Source organism: Martes martes, assembly GCF_963455335.1.
Source record: "Martes martes genome assembly, chromosome: 15".
NCBI classification, from domain to species: domain Eukaryota; kingdom Metazoa; phylum Chordata; class Mammalia; order Carnivora; family Mustelidae; genus Martes; species Martes martes.
This window is the reverse complement of record NC_137903.1, coordinates 62,811,704-62,833,846: the sequence shown is the minus strand read 5'-3', so window position 1 is coordinate 62,833,846 and position 22,143 is coordinate 62,811,704. Positions and strand designations below refer to the sequence as shown.

Genomic DNA, 22,143 nt, shown 5'->3' with positions numbered 1-22,143 from the left:
GGCAAAAACCACCCAGAAACGGAGAAGACTGTAGATTACTCTCAACTGACAGAGCATCCCTGAGACTAGTCTGCCTTTGGATGCGCCAAGCCAGTGAAGCCTGTAAGCAGCTGTATTGGTTCCACAATTAGTTTATCGCTCATCTTTTCCAGCAAGAACCCAAGAGCAAAACGGGTGTTAGCCTGCACAAAGATTCACTGTATTAAGTACTTCAGTGCCTGTAAATGGAGTGAAGAAACTTCAGGCCACAATCTTCCCTTTTCTCTCCTAGGTTAATTTGTTCCTCTATAGAGAGTACATTTTATAGGTAATTGCCTCTATTCCCACCCCACAACCCCTTTGAAAATACCATGCTTTCTTCTTGTAACAGATGATAAATGATATTTAATAGTAATAAAGAGTTCTGCCTTTTCATTCTTACAACTCATCTGAAATGCAGTGTATTCGAGTACTTTAACGTTCGTGCCCAACTTGATCTTCTTTAGTGGAAACATGTGTCAGAAAAGAAGAGTCCAAAGTAAATGGAACTTTTTGGTAATTCAGACTTTTTATTTAGGGCAGAACTTAGAGACATTTTAATCTTTCAGGCATGAAAGAATTTGTAAACTATTTTAAACCAGTAAATTGTAGTAATTATGTATTTTTAACCTGAGCAACTTCACTTTTACTAGAATAGGGAAAAGGGAATACATTTTGAAAGAAATACAAGAAAACTCATCCACAGTACCACGAACTGGAATTAACCAGCATTAAGTTTTTGGCAGATTTACTTCTGCTTTTTTTCCCCCTTCAGGTTAAAAGAAGTTATATATAACTTTTACATATAGTCATATATATGTATATAAACTATAACTCTATATAAAGCACAAGTTATATATAATCATTTCTTTGAAAATTAGAGTATTTCTCCCATTTAGAAGTAAATTTCTAGGGTGCCTGGGTGGCTCAGTCAGTTAAGTATTTGCCTTCAGCTCAGGTTCATGACCCTAGAGTCCTGGGATGGAGTCCCACATCGGCTCCCTGCACAGTGGGGAGTCTGTTCCTCCCTCTCCCTCTGATCCTCCCCTCTGCTCATAGTCTCTCTCTCTTTCTCTCAAATAAATAAAATCTTTTAAAAAAAGGAGTAAACTTCCATCTTGTCCTTGACCTCTGTCATGATCCATATTGATTCAATCTCCAAGTAGAGACAATTGCTTTATCAGAATGTTCCTATGCACTTGTATACACCACACACACCCATAGAAAGTGCTTTTTTCCCTATTATTTTAAAAATATAAAATTGTACACATTATTTAACAGCTTACTTTTTTTTTAATTAAATTTTTTATTTATTTTCAGCGTAAGAGTATTCGTTGTTTTTTCACCACACCCAGTGCTCCATGCAATCTGTGCCCTCCCCAATACCCACCACCTGGTTACCCCACCCTCCCACCCCCCGCCCCTTCAAAACCCTCAGGTTGTTTTTCAGAGTCCATAGTCTCTCATGGTTTTTAAAGATTTTTAAATTTATTATTTATTTGACAGATCACAAGTAGGCAGAGAGGCAGGCAGAGAGAGAGAGAGGGAGAGAGAGAGAAGCAGGCTCCCCGCTGAGCAGAGAGCCCAATGTGGGGCTCCATCCCAGGACCCTGGGATCACGACCCGAGCCGAAGGCAGAGGCTTTAACCCACTGAGCCACCCAGGCGCCCCTAACAGCTTACTTTTATATGCAATATTATTGTTGAGAATTCTCTATATTGGTAAATACGGACATAATTCATTCTTACAACAACTGAATAATAATCCATGGCATTTAATTTTATTTCATTATTTCCCTATTGCATTGTGTGCTTACTTTATTTTCTTTTCTATAATAAAGTCTGTACAATACTCACCTTTGTCTCTGTCTCCTTATCCATATGTATTTCTTTAACCCAGAGACCTGAACGTAGAATTGCTGAGAGATTGGTTATGTGCATTTCACATTTAGCAGATACAACGAAATTGCTTTCCAGAATGGTTGTAATGATTTTTACTCCCACCAGAGAAGTATTGGAGAATGTGTTTTTTTTCATTCTCTCTCTAATATTTCACACTGTTTGATCTTTAAATATAGGCCTATCTGAAAGATGACAAATAATTATCATTAATTTACACTTTCCTGATTACAATGACTTTTTAAAAAAGATTTTATATATTAGAGAAAGAGAGAGAACACGTGGGACAGGGGGAGCAGAGGGAGGGGGAGAAGCACACTCCCTTCTGAGCAGGGAGCCTGAAGTGGGGCTCATTCCCAGGACTCTGAGATCATGATCTGAGCCAAGGTCAGACACTGAAAGGACTGAGCCACCTGATTACGATGACTTTTGTCATCTTTTTATATCCCCATTGGCCATTTGGTTTCTGTGAATTGCCTGTTGATACATTTGCACAAGATTTTTGTTTTCTTAGATTTTGGGAGTTCTCGGTATACAATCTTAAAAGTAACTATGATATGTGTTCTACTTCTATATTGTTTGTTTTGTCTTTGTATATGGAATTTCTGAATAAGTAGAAGTTTTAAATTCTAATATAGACACGTTTGCTAATGTTTTTATGTTTTATTTTTCATATCTGGGCTAATTTAATATTTTTCTAACCTAAGGTCCTAAATTAGTCTTCTTTTTAATTCACTTGTTTAGTCTTGTATTTATATTTTTTTATTTATCTGGACATTATTTTGTATTTCATGATTTTATTTTTGTAGAGATATGTTTCAGTAACATGTGTTTAATAGTCCACATCCCCCACCCCGATCTCTGATGCTTCCCTATTGCACATGCATACTTCTGTCTATATGTGGGCTCTTTTTTGTTGCTTTTATCTATTCTTCTATGCCTAAGCTAATTTTGCTACTCTAAAATTACTATAGCTTTTTAAAGGTTCTTGCTAAGTGGTAAAATAAGTGGACTTACCGTCTTCATTTTAATTTTTGTTCCACTTATTTTGCACATTTACCCTTCCATATAAATTTAGAGTCTATTTGAAATTTCCCACAAATAATTCTATTTAGGTTTTGATTCAGCTTTCATTTATTTCTTTTCTTTTTTATATTTTATTTTCTTTTATTTAAAATTAATTAATTGACATATAGTGCCTTATTAGTTTCAGAGGTGCAGTTTAGTGGTTCATCACTTGCATATAACACCCAGTGTTCTTTACATTAAGTGCTTCCTTAATGCCCATCACCTAGTTACCCCATTTCCCCACCCACTTCCCCTCCAGCAACCTTCTGTTTGTTTCCTATAGTTAAGAGTCTTTTATGGTTTGTCTCCCTTTCTGATTTCATCTTATTTTTCTCTCCCTTCCCTTATGTTCATCTGTTCTGTTTCTTCAATTCCACATATGAGTGATATCATATGATAATTGTTTTTCTCTGATTGACTTATTTTGCTTAGCATAATACCCTCTAGTTCCATCCACATCATTGCAAATGGTGAGATTTCATTTTTTTTTTTTTTGATGGCTGATACACACACACACACACACACACACACACACACACACACACACATCTCTTCTTTATTCATTCATTTGTCCATGGACATCTGAGCTCTTTCCATATTTTGGCTGTTGTGGACATTGCTGCTATAAACCTTAGGGTACAGGTGCCTCTTAGAATCACTGTGTTTATATCCTTGGACAAATACCTGGTAGTGCAATTTCTGGGTCATAGGGTAACCCTATTTTTAACTTTTTGAGGAACTTCCATACTGTTTTCCAGAGTGGCTGTACCAGCTTGCATTCCCGCCAACAGTGTAGGATGGTTTCCTTTTCTCTGCATCTATGCCAATGTCTGTTGTTTCCTGACTTGTTAATTTTAGCCTTTCTGACTGGTGTGAGGTGGTATCTCATTGTGGTTTTGATTTGTATTTCCATGATTTGCAGTGATGTTCAGCTTTTTCTCATGTGTCTGTTAGCCATCTGTATGTCTTCTTTGGAGAATGTCTGTTCGTGTCTTCTGCCCATTTCTTGCCTGGATTTTTGGGGTTTTTTTTGGGTGTTGAGGTTGATCAATTCTTTATAGATTTTGTATACTAGTCCTTTATCTAATAAAGCGCTTGCAAATATCTTCTTCCATACCGTGGGTTGCTTTAATTTTGTTGATTGCATCCTTTGCTGTGCAAAAGCTTTTTATCTTGATGAAGTCCCAAGAGTTCATTTTTGCTTTTGTTTCCCTGGCGTTTAGAGACGTGTTCTGCAAGAAGTTGCAGTGTCCAAGGTCGAAGAGGTTGCTGCCTGTGTTCTCCTCTAGGATTTTGATGGATTTCTATGACATTTAGGTCTTTCATCCATTTTTAGTTTATCTTTGTGTGCGGTGTAAAAAAAAAAAAAAAAGGCCCAGTTTCATTCTTCTGCATGTGGCTGTTCCATTTTCCCAACATCATTTATTGAAGAGACCGTCTTTTTTCCATTGGATATTCTTTCCTTCTTTGTTGAAGATTAGGTGACCATAGAGTTTTGGGTCAATTTCTGGGTTCTCAATTTTGGGTCAATTGATCTGTGGTTCTGTTTTTATACCACTATCATGCTGTCTTGATTATTACAGCTTTGTAATAGAGCTGTAAGTCTGGACTTATGATGCCACCAGCTTTGGTTTTCTTTTTCAACATTCCTTTTGGGCCAGGGTCTTTTCTGGCTCCATGGAAATTCTAGGATTGGTTATTCCAGCTCTGTGAAAAATGCTGATGGTATTTTGATAGGGATTGCATTGAATGTGTAGATTGAGTTGGGTAGCATTGGCATTTTCACAATATTTATTCTTCCCACCCACGAGCATGCAACATTATTCCATTTCTTTGTGTTTTCCTCAATTTCTTTCATAAGTGTCCTATAGTCTTCAGACTATACTATAGTACAGATAGTACTGTACTGTACTATCTAGTACTACTATCTACTATCTAGTACAGATAGTACTAGACTGTACTATAGTACAGATAGTTTATCTCTTTGGTTATGTTTATTCCTAGGCATCTTATGGTTTTTGGCACAATTGTAGATGGGATTGATTCCCTGGTTTTGCTGAACTCTGTGATCACCCAGCCTGGGACTGAGAGTTTTTATCTCAGTCACACGACCCCGTTTTGAGTGTTCAGACCTTACAGACTCCTGTGGCATGGGTCCCTGCCGTTCCTCCCTGAGGAGAGAGGGAGTTCCTGCTGCACTTCTGCCTTTTCCTGGGACCCCGCATGGAGAGGGGTCATCCAATGCAGCGGTTTGCCCATTATGGCAACATGGAGCCTAAAGCTGGTGCCTAGACTTACTGTTTGCAGCCAGCTTCCCTGCTCGGATGCCTGGGAACTCTGCCTCAGTCAGGCACCCCTGTTCTTTTGGTGACCCCAGTGATCCTGCAACCACACGGTCCCACCTGGGATTCTGCCCCCACTTCACCACCTGAGCACGTTTCACCATCAGCATGACACTGGGAAGCCTCCCACTGGAGCAGATTTCTAACAGCTCCAGTTCTGTGCTCCGCTGTTTATAATACTCTCTGATAGCCTCCTTAAGCTGCCCCCCTCCCGCCCACAGTTTATCTTCCAAAATATTGCACAGATTCATATCCTCACACCTCCTATCTTGCAAAAAATGGTCACTTTTCTATTTATAGAATTGCAGCAATTCTTTTCTCAGATTTCTGGTTAATTTTGCAGGTGTTCAGAGTACTTTGATAACTATCTAGCTGAATTCCTGGGACCAGACGAAACTTAGGTCTTCTCCTCTGCCATCTTCCCTACTCCCCTCCCCCATCAGATATTCATTTGCAAATATCCTCTCCCATTCTGTAGGTTGTCCTTTAATTTTGCTGATTGTTTCTTTTGCTGTGAAGCAGCTTTTTATTTTGATGAATTCCCAGTAATTTATTTTTATTTATGTTTCCCTTGCCTCAGGAGACATCTAGTAAGAAGTTGCTATGACTGATGTCAGAGAGGTTACCGCCTGTTCTCCCCTAGGATTTTAATGGTTTCATGTCTCACATTTAGGATTTTAATCCATTTGGCTTTATTTTGTGTATGATGTAAGGATGTCTTCCAGTTTCGTCTTCTGCATGTTCTTGTCCAGTTTTTTCAACCTTGTTTCTTGAAGAGACGCTCTTTTCCCTAGTGGATATTTTTTCTTGGTTTATCAAAGATTGATTGACCATACAATTGTGGGTTTATTTCAGAGTTTTCTATTCTGTTCTATTGATCTATGTGCCTATTTTTATGCCAGTACTCCTTTGTAATATAACTTGAAGTCCAGATTGTGATGCCTCCAGCTTTGCTTCCCCGCCCCCACCCCCACCAAAAGGTTGTTTGGCTGTTTGGGATCTGTCGTAGTTCTGTACAGATTTTAGGAAATGCTCTGTGAAAAATGCTGTTGGTATTTTGATGAGGATTGCATTTAATATGTAGATTGCTTTCAGTAGTATAGATATTTTAATGATATTTGTTCTTTGGATCCATGAGTGTGGGATGTTACCTTCAGTTTCTTTCACCGGTGTTTTATAGTTTTCAGATTATAAGTCTTTCACCTCTTTGGTTAGGTTTATTCCTAGGCATCTTCTTATTTTTGGTGCGTTTGTAAATGGGATTGATTCCTTAATTTCTCTTCCTGCTGCTTCATTACTGGTGTATAGAAGTGCAACAGATTCCCTATGTTGATTTTGTATCCCGTGACTTTGCCAAATTCATGTATCAATTCTAGCAGTTTTTTGGTGGAGTTTTTTGGGTTTTATATATACAGTATCATGTCATCTGCAAATAGCAAAAGTTGCTCTTCTTTCTTACCAATTTGGATGTTTTTTATTTCTTCTTCTTTTCTGATTGTTATGCCTAGGACTTTAGTACTGTATTGAATAAAGTGGTGAAAGTGGACATCCCCGTCTTGTTCCTTACCATAGAAGAAAGGATCTCCATTTTTCCTCATTGAGAATGATATTAGCTGTGGGTTTTTCATATATGGCCTTTATTACATTGGGGTATGTTCCCTCAAAACCCACTTTGTTGAGGATTTGTTTTTATCGTGAATGGATATTGTACCTTGTCAAATGGTTTTTCTATGTCTATTGAAATAATCATAGAGTCTTTATCCTTTCTTTTATTTATGTAATGTATCACTGGCTTTATTATTTCTAGCTCTAGCTTTATTATTTCCTTCCTTCTGCTTGTTTTGGGTTTTGTTTATTATTTTATTATTTATTATTATGTTATTATTTTGTTATTATTATTTCTAGCTCTAGATTTATTATTTCCTTCTGCTTATTTTGGGTTCTGTTATTATTTTTTGGCCTATTTATGTGTAAGGTTAGATTGTTTATTTGAGATTTTTCTTGCTTTTTAAGGTAGGCCTGTATTGCTATATACTTCCGTCTTAAGACCACTTTTGCTGCATCCCAGAGGTTTTGGACTGTTGTGTTTTCATTTTCATTTGTTTCCATATTTTTAAATTTCTTCTTTGATTTCCTGGTTGATCCATTCATTGTTTAGGGGCATGTTGTATAATCTCCATGTATTTGGGGTCTTTCCAATTTTTTCTTGTGGTTGACTTCAAGTTTCATGGTGTTGTGGTCAGAAAAGGTGCATGGTATGATCACAGTCTTTTTGTATTTGTTGAGGCCTGATTTGTGACCCAGTATATGATCAGTTCTGGAGATTTTTCCCATGTGCATTCAAAAAGAATGTATGTTCTGCTGTTTTAGGATGAACTGTTTGAATATATCTGTTAAGTCCATGTGGCCCAGTATGCCATTCAAAGGCACTGTTTCCTTATTGATTTTCTGCATAGATGATCTGTCCATTGATGTAAGTGGGATGTTACAGTCCTCACAATTATTATATTATTATCATTTCTTTTATGTTAGTTATTAATTTTTTATACACTTGGGAGCTCTCATGTTGGTGCATAAATATTTACAATTGTTAGATCTTGTTGGATTGGCCTCTTATGATATGGTGCTCTTCTTCATCTCTTGTTACATTCTTTGTTTTAAAGTCTAATTTTTTTCAATACAATTACTGCTTCTCTGGCTTTCTTTTGGCATCCATTTGCATGATAAATGTTTTCCACTTCTTCACTTTCAGTCTGCAGGTGTCTTCAGATCTGAAATAAGTCTCTTAGAGGCAGCATATAGATGGGTCTTTGTTTTTTGGTTTTTCTTTTAAAGATTTTATTTATTTATTTAACAGAGAGAAATCACAAGTAGGCAGAGAGGCAGGCAGAGAGAAGGGGAAGCAGGCTTGCCACTGAGCAGGGAGCCCGATGCGGGGCTCTATCCCAAGACCCTGAGATCATGACCTGAGCCGGAGGCAGAGGCTTTAACCCACTGAGCCACCCGGGTGCCGGGGTCTTGTTTTTTTATCCATTCTGTCACCCTGTGTCTTTTGAGTGGAACATTTAGTCCATTTGCATTCAGAGTAATTATTGATAGATATATATTTAGTGTCATTTTATTACTTGTTTTATTGTTGTTCCTGGAGATTTTCTCCGATCCTTTCTTGTCTTTGTCACTTTTGCTCTTTACTTTCCACTCAAAGAGTTCCCCTTAATATTTTTTCCAGGGCAGCTTTAGTGGTCATAAACTTCTTTAGTTTTTGTTGTCTGGGAAACTCTTCACCCTCGTTCTATTCTGAATGATAGCCTTGCTGGGTAGAGCATTCTTGGCTGCAGATTTTTTTTCCATTCAGCACTTTGAATATATCATGCCACTATCTTCTGGCTTTCCAAGTTTCTGTTGAGAAATCTGAGGTAGCCTTATGGGTCCTCTCTTGTAAGTTAAGGACTTCTTTTGTCTTACTGCTTTTAAGATTTTTTTCTTTATCAGTATATTTTGCAAATTGAATTATAATATATCTTGGTCTTGACCTGCTTTTTTTACTTTGGTGGGAGTTCTTTGTGTCTTCTGTATCTTGATGTTGGTTTCCTTCCCAAGATTAAGGAAGTTTTCAGCTATTATTTCTTCAAATAAAATTTCTGCTCCCCTTCTCTCCTTTTTTCTTCTGGTTCTCCTATAATATGAATATGATTATGTTTAATGGAGTCACTGAGTTCCCTGTCTATTTTCATGTTCCATAATTCTTTTTCTCTTTTGTTCAGTTTCATTCTTTTCTTCTTCTTTTTTTTTTTGTCTTTTATATCCCTAATTCATTCCTCTGCTTTCTCCAGCCTGAAGTTTATTGCATCAAGCCTGTTTCCAATCTCAGTTATGGCATTCTTCATTTCTGACTGTTTCTTTTATAAATCTTTTATCTCTATGGTAAGGATTTCCCTGATGTCTTTCATTCTTTGTTTTTGAGCCCATAGAGTATCATTGTGATTGTTGCTTTAAATTCTCCAACAGCCTTGTTACTTATATCTGTTTTGCTTAGATCTCTGGCTATGGCCTTATCTTGTTCTTTCATTTGGGTTGAATTCCTCTGTTTTGGCATTTTGCCTAAGTCTCTGCCTTTTTCTCTGTGTCCTGTGCCTGAGAGTAGCTTCATGAAGAAGCTTCAAAAAGAAGAGCCCATATAGTGTCTGGGACCTGGTGCCTCAGGGAGTGTCACTGCTGTATGCTGCATGTGCCCTGGTGTTGTGTTTTGGCTGCCCTCGCCTTCAGGCCAGTTGTCTGTAGAGTCTCTCCTTGCCTGCAGTGGGCAGTGTTTTGACCTTGGTCAGAGTGTGGCAAGTTTTAACTAGGTGTGCTCTGGTCTGCTTGTTAAATGAGACCTGATACTACTTCTACTAGTAGTGAAATCCTGCCGAACTCTCTGGTCAGGAGACATAGTGTGGGGAGGGGTTTCTGGTGGTCTTCCGGGGGAGGGGCCCTCTGTGGCAGAACTGAGGCCAACTTTATTGAAAAGGGCAGTTCCATCTGTCTGTAGCAGTGTGGGGCTCCGTGTAAGTAAGTTAGGCAGCCTATGTTGGTGCTGTACTGGTTCCCACAGGTGGTCCCAGGCTTATGATGAGGTATGGGGGAGTGAAATGGCACTGGCTAACTACTTTGTTCCCAGAAGGATCTCTCCCTGAATGCTACTTTCTGGGACATGCTCCAAGAAGAGTAGATATTCTCCCTACTGTGTGCCCCAGATGCTCTTGTGATCACTGTTTCCAGACTGTGTCACCAAGTTCTTTGCCTGCCTCTCTCCAAGAACTCTGCTGGAGCCCAGGCTGCTGACACCTAAACCTTCAGGCTTTAAGCCTCCCTGTTTGCAAGAACTCACAAAATCCAGTCCCCACTTTCAAGCCAAGGGCTATGGGGAAGCATTCTGTTTGTGCATTCCCCTGTGTACTCCCCTCTTTCTTTCTTCTTTCTTTTTTTTTTTTTTTTAAAGATTTTATTTATTTATTTGACAGACAGAGATCCCAAATAGGCAGAGAGGCAGGCAGAGAGAGAGGGGAAGGCTGGCTCCCTGATGAGCAGAGAGCCTGATGCGGAGCTCGATCCCAGACCCTGAGACCATGACCTGAGCCGAAGGCAGAGGCTTTAACCCACTAAGCCACCCAGGCACCCCTCCCTTCTTTCTTGCCCATCTCCACAATCATGACTCCCTTTTCTCCATAGCAACCTGGATCTATTTCTTCCCTAACCATATCTCTGTACTTCCTACCTTCTTCAGTGTTTCTTCTTTACCAGTTTTAGTTGTGGAGTTTGTCCTGTCAGTCTTCAAGTTGATTTCTGGGGTATTTAGGATGATTTGATAATTATCTAGTTGTGTTCATAGAACAAGCTAAGCTTAGGACCCTCCTACTCTACAGCTATCTTCTGTGTTTGTTATTTGATACAGCTTTTGTTTCCCTTCTCCATTCTTATTTCCAATTTGTAGGTCTAGTTTTCTTTGTTTCCCTCTTATATGTGTAAGAAGTTGTGTTTTCATTTCTATATTTATATTCTATATTGTATAAATATAGTTAATAAAAATTTAAAGTGCATTTTCTAGCTGTATAGAAAGCTAATCTATACTTCAATCATCTGCACAAATAAAAGTTGAAATATTTTATTTTCCTTACTCTCTCCCACTTTCATCTTCTAATTTTGCTTCCGAACTTGTAACTAAACATATTATTTTGTGTTTATTGTTTATAGAACATATGCATTTAGTGTACTAATTTTTTTTACTAATTTATTTGCTTATCATTCATTCTTCTATCCACATATATTACTTAGACTTCTTTTTTTTGTCTTTTGATAGAGTACATTCTTTGCTGCTTCTGTCAAATATTAAGGCAAACAGTCTAAAATATGACTTGTCTGAAGTTTTTGGTAACTGACACCCTTGGATGGCTCTTTAGTTGGATATAGATTTCTTTTTTTTTTTCCTTGTCTATTTTAACATTTTAATTCCAGTATAGTTAACATAAAGTGTTATGTTAGTTTCATGTGTATAATAGAGAGATTCAATCATTCCATACATTACTAAGCGTTCATCGTAAGTGTACTCCTTATTCCCCATCACCTATATCACCCATCTTCCCACCATGTCCCTTATAGAAACAACTGGTATCTTCTCTATGGTTGAGTCTGTTTGTCTCTTTCTTCTTCATTCATTTGTTTTGTTCCTTAAACTCCACATATGAGTGAAATCTTATGGTATTTGCCTTTCTTTCACTCACTGATTTCACTTAGCATTATACTCACTAGATCCATCCACGTTGTTGCAAAATGACAAGATTTCATTCTTTTTGGTGGCTGAATAATATTCCATTGTGTATGTGTATGTGCATATATATGCATATATATATGCAATACATATATATATATTTTTTTCTTTATCATAACATATCTTCTATATCCGTTCATCCATTGATGAGCACTTAGGCTGCTTCCACAATTTGGCTATTGTAACTACTGCAATAAACATGGGGGTGCATTATCTTTTCCAATTAGTGTTTTTGTATTCTTTGGGTAAATAGTATGGGATCATAGGATAGTTCTATTAACTTTTGAGGAAACTGCTATTTTCCACAGAAGTTGTATCAGTTTGCATTCCCACTAACAGTACATGAAAGTTCCTTTTTCTCCACATCCTTGTCAATACTTGTTGTCTCGTGTTTTATATTTTAGCTATTTTGACAGATGTGAGGTGATAATACCTCATTGTGATTTTGATTTGCATTTCCATGATGATAAGTAATGTTGAACATCTTTTCATGTGTCTCTTGACCCTCTGAATGTCTTCTTTGGAGAAAAGTCTTCATGTCTTTTGCCCATTTTTTAATTGAAAAAAAATTTTTTTGGTGTTGAGTTGTATAAGTTCTTTATATATTTTTTACACTAACCCATTATGTAGTATTTCATTTGCAAGTATCTTTTCTCATTCTGTAGGTTGCCTTTTAGTTTTGCTGATTGTATCCTTTGCTGGGCAGAAGCTTTTTATTTTGATGTAGTTCCAGTGGTTTATGTTGCTTTTGTTTCCTTTCCTTAAGAAGATGTATTTAAAAATGTTATTATGGTCAATTGGGGCGCCTGGGTGGCTCAGTGGGTTAAAGCCTCTGCCTTCGGCTCAGGTCATGATCCCAGGGTCCTGGGATTGAGCCCTGCATCGGGCTTTCTGCTCAGCAGGGAGTCTGCTCCCCGCCCTGCCCCTCACCTGCCTCTCTGCCTACTTGTAATCTCTGTCAAATAAACAAATAAAATCTTTTTAAAAAAGTTATTACGGTCAAAATCATAGATACTGCTGCCTGACCTCTCTTTGAGGATTTTATGGTTTCATGTCTCATATTTAGGTCTTTAATCCATTTTGAAATTTTTTTAATGGTATAAATAAGTGATGTATTTTCATTCTTTTGCATGTAGCTGTCCAATTTTTCCAGCACTGTTTAAGAAATTTTCTTTTTCCCATTGCATATTCTTGCCTCTTTTATGGAAGGTTAATTGACCATAAAATCGTGGGTTTATTTCTGGGCCTCTTTTCTGTTCTGTTGATCTATATGTCTATTCTTGTGCCAGTACCATACTGTTTTGATTACTACAGTTTTGTAATATAACTTCAATTCCAGGACTATGATTCCTCCTGTTTTGTTCTTCTTTTTCAAGACTGCTTTAGCTATTTGGGGTCTTCGTGGTTCCATAAAAAATTTAGGATTGTTTATTCTAGTTCTGTGAAAAATACTCTGGTATTCTGATAGGGAGTGCATTAAATGTGTAGACTGCTTTGGATAATATAGAGATTTTGGACAATATTTGTTCTTTGGATCCATGAGCATAGGATATCTTTCCATTTCTTTCTGTCATCTTCAATTTCTTTCTTTTTTTCTAAAAGATTATTTATTTATTTATTTATTTATTTATTTATTTATTTATTTGACAGACCGAGATCACAAGTAGGCAGAGAGGCAGGCAGAGAGAGAGGAAGGGGAGCAGGCTTCCTGCTGAGCAGAGAGCCCAATGCAGGGCTCGATCCCAGGACCCTGGGATCATGACCTGAGCTGAAGGCAGAGGCTTTAACCCACTGAGCCATCCAGGAGCCCCTTCAATTTCTTTCATCAGTGTTTTACAGTTTTCAGAGTACAGGTCGTTTACCTGTTTGGTTAGGTTTATTCCTATGTATCTTGTTTTTGGCGGATTTGTAAGTGGGATTGTTTTCCTACTTTATCTTTTTGCTATTTCATTATTAGTGTGTAGAAATGCAACAGATTTCTATATATTGGTTTCTATCCTGCAACCTTATTAAGTTTATTTATCAATTCCTATAGTTTTTTGTTGGAGTCTTTTGGGCTGTCTATATAGACTATCATGCCATGTGCAAATAATGAAAATTTTACTTCTTCCTTACCATTTTGGATTCCTTTTATCTCTTTTTTGTTGTCTGATTTCTGTGGCTAGAAATTCTAGTGCTGTGTTGAAGAAAAGTGGTAAGTGAATTTCCTTCTCTTGTTCCTGACCTTAGGGGACAAAGTCTCAGGTTTTCCCCACTGAGGATGATGTTCACTGTGGGTTTTTCATATATGGCTTTTATTATGTTGAGATACCCTCCCTCTAAATTTACTTTGTTGAATGTATTTTATCATGAATGACTGTTGTCAAGTGCTTTTGTCAGATGCTTTTTCTGCATCTAATGAAATGATCATATGGTTTTATCCTTTTTTTGTTGTTGATGTGCTATATGACATTGATTGATATATTAATATTGAAGTATCTTTGCGTCCCAGCAACAAATCTCACTTGATCATGGCAAATATTTTTTTATATATGTTGGATTTGGTTTGCTAATATTTTCGTGAGTATTTTTGCATCTATGTTCATCAGCGATAAGGGACTGTATTTCTTTTTTTGTGGTATCTTTGGTTCTGGTATCAAGGTAATGATAGCTTCAGATATTGTATTTGAAAGCTTTGTTTTCTATTTTTTTGGAATAGTTTGAGAAGAATAGGTATTAACGCTTCTTAAATGTTTGGTAGAATTTACTCATGAAGCCGTCTTGCCCTGGACTTTTGGACTTTTGTTTGTTGGGAGTTTTTGAGTACTGACTTAGTTTTATTGCTGGTAATCAGTCTGTTCAAGTTTTCTACTTTTTTTTTTCCTGCTTCAGTTTTGGTAGGTTATATCTTTCTAGGAATTTGTCCCTTTCTTCTAGGTTATTCAATTTGTTGGCATATCATTTTTCTTAATATTTTCTTATAATTTTTTGTGTTTCTTTTGTGTCAGTTATTTCCTCTTTCATTTTGGGGAGAACCGTATACTTTATTGATGCTACATGACAAAGTAAGGCCCCCCAAGTCCCTACTCTTCTTCAGAGTGTCTGGGATGGGAACTGTGGTCAGCAGTTTCTCAGTGTGTTGGGAGATGAGTTGGTGCAAGAGCTCCCCAAAAGCGGAGGGCCTTTCTCTCTTCCTCTTGCTGGGGCTAGTGGCCCAGGGCTCTTACTCCTAGGAGGCCATATGGACCATAATGTCCACCACTCAGTTGCTGAAGCCAAATTCACTGTCATACCAGGAAATGAGCTTGACAAAGTTGTCATCGAGAGCAATGCCAGCTCCAGCATCAAAAGGTGGAAGAGTAGGTGTCACTGTTAAAGTCACAGGAGACAAACTGGTCCTCAGTGTAGCCCAGGATACTTTGAAGGGGCCCTTTGATGCTTGCTTCACCATTTTCTTGATATCATTGTCTTTGGAAGCTTTCTCCAGGTGGCAGGTCAGATCCACAACTGACACTTGGGTGAGACACTAAAGGCCATGCCAGTGAGCCTTCTGTTTAGCTCAGGGATGACCTTGCCTACAGCCTTGGCAGCACCAAAAGAAGCAAGGGTGGGCTGATGTTCAGGGCAGCCCCTTGGCCATCACACCGCAGTTTCTGAGAGAGGCCATCCGCTGTCTACTGGATGGCAGTGATGGCATGGACTGTGGTCATGAGTTTCCCCATGATGCCAAAGTCGTTATGGACGAAGTTGGCTAGAGGGCTCGAGCAGCTAGTGATGCAGGAGGCATTGTTGACAATCTAGTGGGAGTTGTCATACACCTCATGGTTCATGTCCATCACAAACATGGGGGCATCAGCAGAAGGGGTGATAATGATGATAACCCTCTTGACCCCACACTTCAAGTGAGCCCCAGCCTTCTCCATGGTGCTGAAGACCTCAGTGGACTCCAAAATGTACTCAGCACCAGCATCAACCCATTTGATGTCAGCGAGATCTCACTCTTGAAAGATAGAGATGAGATTTCCATTGAGAGATGTTTCCCATTTTCAGCCTTTTCTGTGTTGTGGAATTTGCCATGGGTGGAAAAATAGTGGAATATGTAGACCATGTAGTTGAGGTCAGTGAAAGGGTCATTGATGGCAACATTATCCACTCTGCCAGAGTTGAAAGCAGCCCTTATGGGCCCAGTATGGTCAAACATGGTCATTTGATGCTCAACATGGCCAAATACATTTCCTCTGGCTTCACCATTGTGTCTCAGGGATGTGGCTGGCACTGCACCAGTATATGTGGATGTCTGTCAAAAGCAGAGGAGCAGAGAGACTATCCTCTTTTTGCTTCTGATTTTGATTTTTTTTTTTTTAAATATGAGTCTGCTTAAAGGTTTGTCAAATTTTTTTTTTTATCTTTTCAAAGAACCAGCTAATGGTTTCATTCATCTCTCCTACATTTTTTTTTAACTTTCTATTTTGTTTTATTTCTTCTCCAATCTTTCTTATTTCTTTCCTTCTGCTGGCTTTGCATTGGGTTCTTCTTTTTTAGTTCCTTTAGGTGTAAGGATAAGTTGTTTACTTGAAATTTTTCTTGCTTCATGAGGTAGGCTTGTATTGCTATGTACTTTCCTCCTAGAACAGATTTTGCTGCATCCCAAAGATTTTGGACTGTTGTATTTTCATTTTCCATCTGTCTCCCTATATTTTTTTAATTTCCTCTTTGAATTTCTGGTTGACCCATTCATTGCTTAGTAGAATGTTATTTAACCTCATGTATTTGTGATCTTTCTAGATTTTTTCTTGTGATTGATTCCTAGTTTCATAGCATTGCAATTGGAAAAGGTCCATGGTATGATTTCAACCTTCTTGAAATTGTCAAGGCTGGTTTCATGGCCTAATATGTGATCTATTCCAGAGGATGTTTTATGTGCATTTGAAAAGAGTATGTATTTTGCTGTTTAGGGTGGATTGTTCTGAATATATCTGTTAGATCCATCTAGTCCAATGTGTCATTCTAAGCACTGTTACCTTGTTGATTTTCTGTTTAGATGATCTTTCCATTGATGAAGTGGAGTGTCCAAGTCCCCTACTATTATTGTATTATTATTGATTACATCATTCATGTTTGTTATTAGCTGCTCTATGTGTTTGGGTGCTTTCATGTTGGGTGCATAAATATTTACAATGGTTAGATATCCTGTTAGATTTTACCCTTTATAATTATATACTTTTATTTTTTAATTTCTTGTTACATTCTTTGTTTTAAAGTCTATATTGTCCGATATAAGTATTGGTTCTCTGGCTTCTGACATCCATTTGCATAACAAATTTTCTCTAATCCCTCACTTCCAACCTGCAAGTGTCTTTAGGTGTACAGTGGGTCTCTTATATGCATATAGACGTGTCTGCTTTTTTAATTCATTCAGTAACCCTGTGTCTTTTTGATTAGAGCATTTAGTCCTATTACTTTCAAAGTAAATACACATACATTACATATTGATACATACTTATTGACATTTTGTTACCTGTTTTATGACTGTCTTTGTAGTGCTTCTTTGTTTCTTTCTTCTCTTGCTCTCTTCTCCCCTGGTTTGCTGGCTTTCTTTATTGATACACTTGGATTCCGTTCTTTTTATTTTTGGCATATCTCCTACTGGTTTTTGATTTTTGGTTACTATTAGGTTTGTATATAACATCTTATGCATATAGCAGTCTATATTAAGTTGATGGTCACTTACGTTTGAGCCCATCCTTTACTCCTCTCCCCTGCATGGTTTGGTGTATTGTCATACTTTACATCATTTTATGAATCCCTTGACTGATTTTTATAGATATACTTAATTTTACTGTTTTTGTACTTCCTATTTTTCTTACTCCTGCTTATGGTCTTTCTACTCGAAGAGTCCCCTTTAACATTTCTTGAAAGGCTGGTTATTGATAATGAATTCCTTTAACTTTTATTTTCTCTGGGAAACTCTTTATCTCTCCTATTCTGAATGATAACCTTGCTGGAAAGAGTATTCTTAGCTGCATTTTTTTTTTCCTTTTAGCACTTGGAGTATATCATGTCACTCCCTCCTGGCCTTCAAAGTTTCTGCGGTAAAAATCAGTCTATAGGGGCACCTGGGTGGCTTAGTTGGTTAAGCATCTCTCTTCAGCTCAGGTCATGATCTTGGGGTCCTGGGATCAAGCTCTGCATTGGGCTCTCTGCTCGGCGGGGAGCCTGCTTCTCCCTCTCCCTCTGGCTGCCATTCTGCCTACTTGTGCTCTCTCCCTCTCTGTGTCAAATAAATAAATAAAATAAAATAAAAATAAAAGAAAATCAGTTTATAGCCTTATGGAGTTTACCTTGTATGTAACTGTTTTGTTTTCTCATGCTGCTTTATAATTCTCTCTTTATCACTACTTTATGCCATTTCAGTTGCTATGGGTCTGGTGTGGACCCTCTTGATTTGATTTTGTTGGGGAATCTCTTTGTCTCATGGATATGGACTTCTGTTTTCTTTCCTAAATTTAGAAAGTTTTTAACTATTATTTCTTCAAATAAATTTTCTGCCCCCTTTTCTGTCTCTTTTTCTGGAATCCTTATAACATGAATGTTATTATACTTTGGGCTGTTGCTAAGTTCCCTAAGACTATTACATTTTTTATTATATTTTTTCCTTTCTCCTCTTCAGCTTGTTTGTTTTCCATTATTTTGTCCTCTAGGTCATTGGTCCAGTTTTTCTGTTTTCTCTGGTCTACTGTTTATTCCATCTAGTATATTTTTAATTTCATTTATTGAGTTCTTCATCTTTGATTCTTTTTTTTGTTGTTATGTTTTCTTTCTTTGTTAAGGGCCTTACTGATGCCCTCCACTCTTTTCTCAAATCCAATAAGTATATTTATGATCATTACTTTAAATTCTCTATCAGGCATATTACTTATCTCCATTTGGTGATGGAGATTGCTGTAATTTTGTCCTGTTCTTTCATTTGGAATATATTCCTCTGTCTCCTCCTTTTGTCTGACTCTGTCTGTTTCTATGTGTTGGGAAAGTATTATATCTGCTCTTGAAAGTAGCAGCTTCATAAGGAAGGGTCTTATCGCGCCCTTCAGCGTAATACTCCTTGTTCACCAGCACCTGGCACTTCTGTCTCCAGTGTGTGTTGCACGTGCCCTGCTGCTGTGGCTGAGCTGCTCTTGCCTTCAGTCCAGCGATCTGCAACGGCTCCTTTGCCTGTTGTGGGCAGGGTTTGGTCCCTGTGTTGTAGTGGGCCGGTCTGGGGCCTTCTTGGGCCCGAGTCAGACCAGTTTTCTGTCATATGGAGTAGCACTGAACGGCAGGGCACGCCCCCTTGTGTTTCCCCCCGAGAAGCTTTCTTTGTTGGGTGCGCCCTGTACTCGGATCGTCGTGTGTCCCCAACCCACTGCTTCAGCCTCTTCCCCTCTTCCTGGGCCCTGAGTCACTTTGGAGGGGTCCTGGTCCCTGTCGGGGCTGCTTGCCCATGGCCAGGCTTGTGGCACTGGTTTGAACGGGCTCTGGTCAAGTGCATATTGGAGGTAGGTCTGAAGGAGGATGCGGGAGTGGGGTACCCGGTGTTAGTGAAGTGTGTGTAGGTCCGCTGTGGGAGCTGACCCGGAGCTGAGGCCTGGCGGGAAGGGGCAGGTCTTCCGGAGAATAGGAGGGTGGGGCAGTAGTGTTAGCGGGTTAGGTAGTGAGTATTGACACTTTGTTGGTTCCCACAGGTGTTCATGTGTCTAGGCTGGGGGGTGGGGAAAGGAACGGCCGCCACCGGCTCTTCTGTTCCTGTGGGGTCTCCCAAAGCTCCTTGCCCCTCTGTCACAGGCTCTCAGGTTAGTAAAGAAACACCCTCCCATATGCCCCAGGCCTTTTTTCCAAACTGCTGCTTCTGTGCTGTATCTCGCTGGAGCTGTTTGCCGTGCTGTCGCTCTAAGCGCAGGGACTCCGTCTTCTTTCACCCTGCTGCCTCTCCCGTTCTTGAGCCTGTTTATTTTTAAAGTGCAAGGGGTTAAAGCCTGGCGATTGCAAGAACTCATGAAATTATGCCCCTCTGGTTTTCAGAGCCAAATGTTACGGGGAACCTCCATGCCTGGGGGGGCCGGTGTGAGGGTCTGTTTCTTTCCCTTGTACGCGCCAATGGCATTGCTCCTCCCGCAGAGAAGTCCCGCAGGTTCATTTACCTCCTCGCCACACCTCCACCCTTCCTGCCCCCTTTGAGGTGGCTTCTTTACATTTAGCTGTAGAGAGTCTGTTCTGCTTGTGTTCCGGTCATTTTCTCAGTTATGTACAATGAGTTTTACCTTGTTGTATTCATGGAAGGAGGTGAGCGGAGGGTCCTTCTACTCCACCATCTTCCTCAGAAGTCAAGTTGAATGTAGAATTTTAAAATCAGTTTCACTCTGCTGACTTCTCACATTCCACATTTCCAGAAATAAATATAATGTCAACCAGACTTCAATTACTTCGCGTTCTGGCAAATTTTGCAGTGTATTTTTTTTCTATTCTCTTTATTAATATTTAAAGTGTCACTATGAAACTCCTGGTGTGTATTTATAAAAATAATCATGCCTCCTCTTTTCTCATGTTTACATATTTTATTGCCTTAAACATTTAAAAATACGTCTTGAGACAATCTTCAGATTGATCTTGTCTATTTCCTTTGGTGTAAATTCTCCCATTTGCTGTGTCATTCACAATGCTTAACCTTCTAAGCATTTTTTATGAGTATAGTTTGCAAGCTCACATTCCACGCATTTCTCCCGCATTTGCTTTCATAGAAAATCATAGTCTGTTTCATAGCTCTGGGCCAGGGTGCATTTTATGCTCAGGGAATGCTTCTGCATGCATGATACATCTCCTGCCCTGCACGTGCTGGTGACGTGACACCACCCTTCACATATGCAGGACGATCCTGGACACCATGGCCATTGGAAATGGCTTAGTTCTCTAGTAACCTTGGGAAATGGGCAAAGCTTTCCGAGTCTCTGTTCATGGCAGAGTGTGGGTCTGTAGCCATGGGTGTGTGAGAGGTTCTGGCCACTCTCCCTGTACTTTCTGCTGGGATCTATGCCCAGCTCTCCAGTGCCAAGTGACTTTAGTCTCTGACAATACCAAATATTCTCTTTGGCTACTATCTGGTAGGGAACTGCTTCCTTTCTCACTTTCATTAGCAGCTGTGTTGTTAATTTTGAAAATGTAAAAATTATTTCCATTGGGACTGAGTGCAGGTTTTAGAAAGTGTTTAGCTTCATAAATATTAGATCTTAGCCTAGAGGAAGCTGAGACTCTTCCCAGTCAATCTTATGCTAGGGCCACTAAGGTTTACTATGAAAAAGAGGCAGAAAGAGGGGCTTTTATGCCTGAACACTTGGAGAAGTTTGGGAAGGCCAAAGGCAGGAAGAAATTACGGAAAGGGGATGGAGACTGAGCACCGCGAGTTGTAGTGGTACCGCCACACAGTCGGTTCCATTATGTCTGCATCCCCGGAACTGCCAGAGCCTCCAACCAGAATGGGAACTCCCCTGTGGAAGGGACTTGGGTACCTTATTGCTGTGTCACCCCCCAGAGTCAACTCAAATCCTGCGGCCTACGGGGAGCTCTTCGAGATCCACCTTCCATCTTGTGAACCGAGCTTTCTGTAGGCCGCGCGTTACAGTCTCACCTGCCAGATGGTCAGGTTTTCTAAACGCGGCCGGGACTAGCAGAGAGCTCACCCGGCAGACACCCCAGCCTGGTGTCCTGGAACCAAGAGGTTCCTCCCATGACGAAGCGTTCAGTTTGCTTATACTTAATACTCACTTCCTGTTTAGCCCGTGAGACCACTGGACATCTGGTGTGTGGGGAAGGAGAAGATCTTCTCCTTATACTTTGGGGCCAAAGGTCATCCTGTTTTGAGAAAGAGTGATGACTTCACCCCTGCTACCTTATCACTACCGTCTGCCCCCCCCCCCCACCTCTAACTCACATTGGCTTTGTTCCTACAAGTCTTCATCGTACATTCAGGTGAGGACCCAGCTGCTCTCTAACAAGCCCTATTCCTTTTTTCCAGAGATGCAGTTTGCAGAATTCGTTTGTTCAGGGTGCAGTTTCCTTGACTTGGCCAAGTTTCACTTTCTGGTCACTGTTTTGGTACCAATGCTTTATTGACTCCACAGGGTTGGTGACAAACCCACCATCACACTCGACTTCTCTCCAGGCCTTGGCCCTGGTCTCTGGTATCCCGATTCACCACTTGGCTTTGGCCTTCTGAACTTCAAACCAAATGATTCCACTCAAGCTAAGAGTGGGGTTTGAACGTGTCTTTTATCTTTTAGAAAAATGACCTTTTGGAGGAAAATGAAGGGAGGAGATTAAGGTAGATACTATTTTTTGACTTCTTATTATGTACCTAATTCTGCACTTGGTAATTTAGATGCATTGTCCTCATCCTTCCAACCAGTACTGGAGTTAGATGTTATTAACCTTCAAAAAGATAACAAACACACTCCAATGTATTTGATTTCCTAACAAGTTGAAATGATTGAGGTCTCATAAC

The 22,143-nt window shown here is 39.3% G+C and overlaps 1 pseudogene across 1 annotated transcript; it reads right to left on the bottom strand.

The window, feature by feature from the left end:
* Positions 1-14,841: 14,841 nt before the first annotated feature.
* Positions 14,842-15,783, bottom strand: LOC308356245 (glyceraldehyde-3-phosphate dehydrogenase-like; annotated as a pseudogene). Its single transcript has one exon. The product of its transcript is annotated as a glyceraldehyde-3-phosphate dehydrogenase-like (transcript).
* Between the last annotated feature and the right edge of the window lie 6,360 nt (positions 15,784-22,143).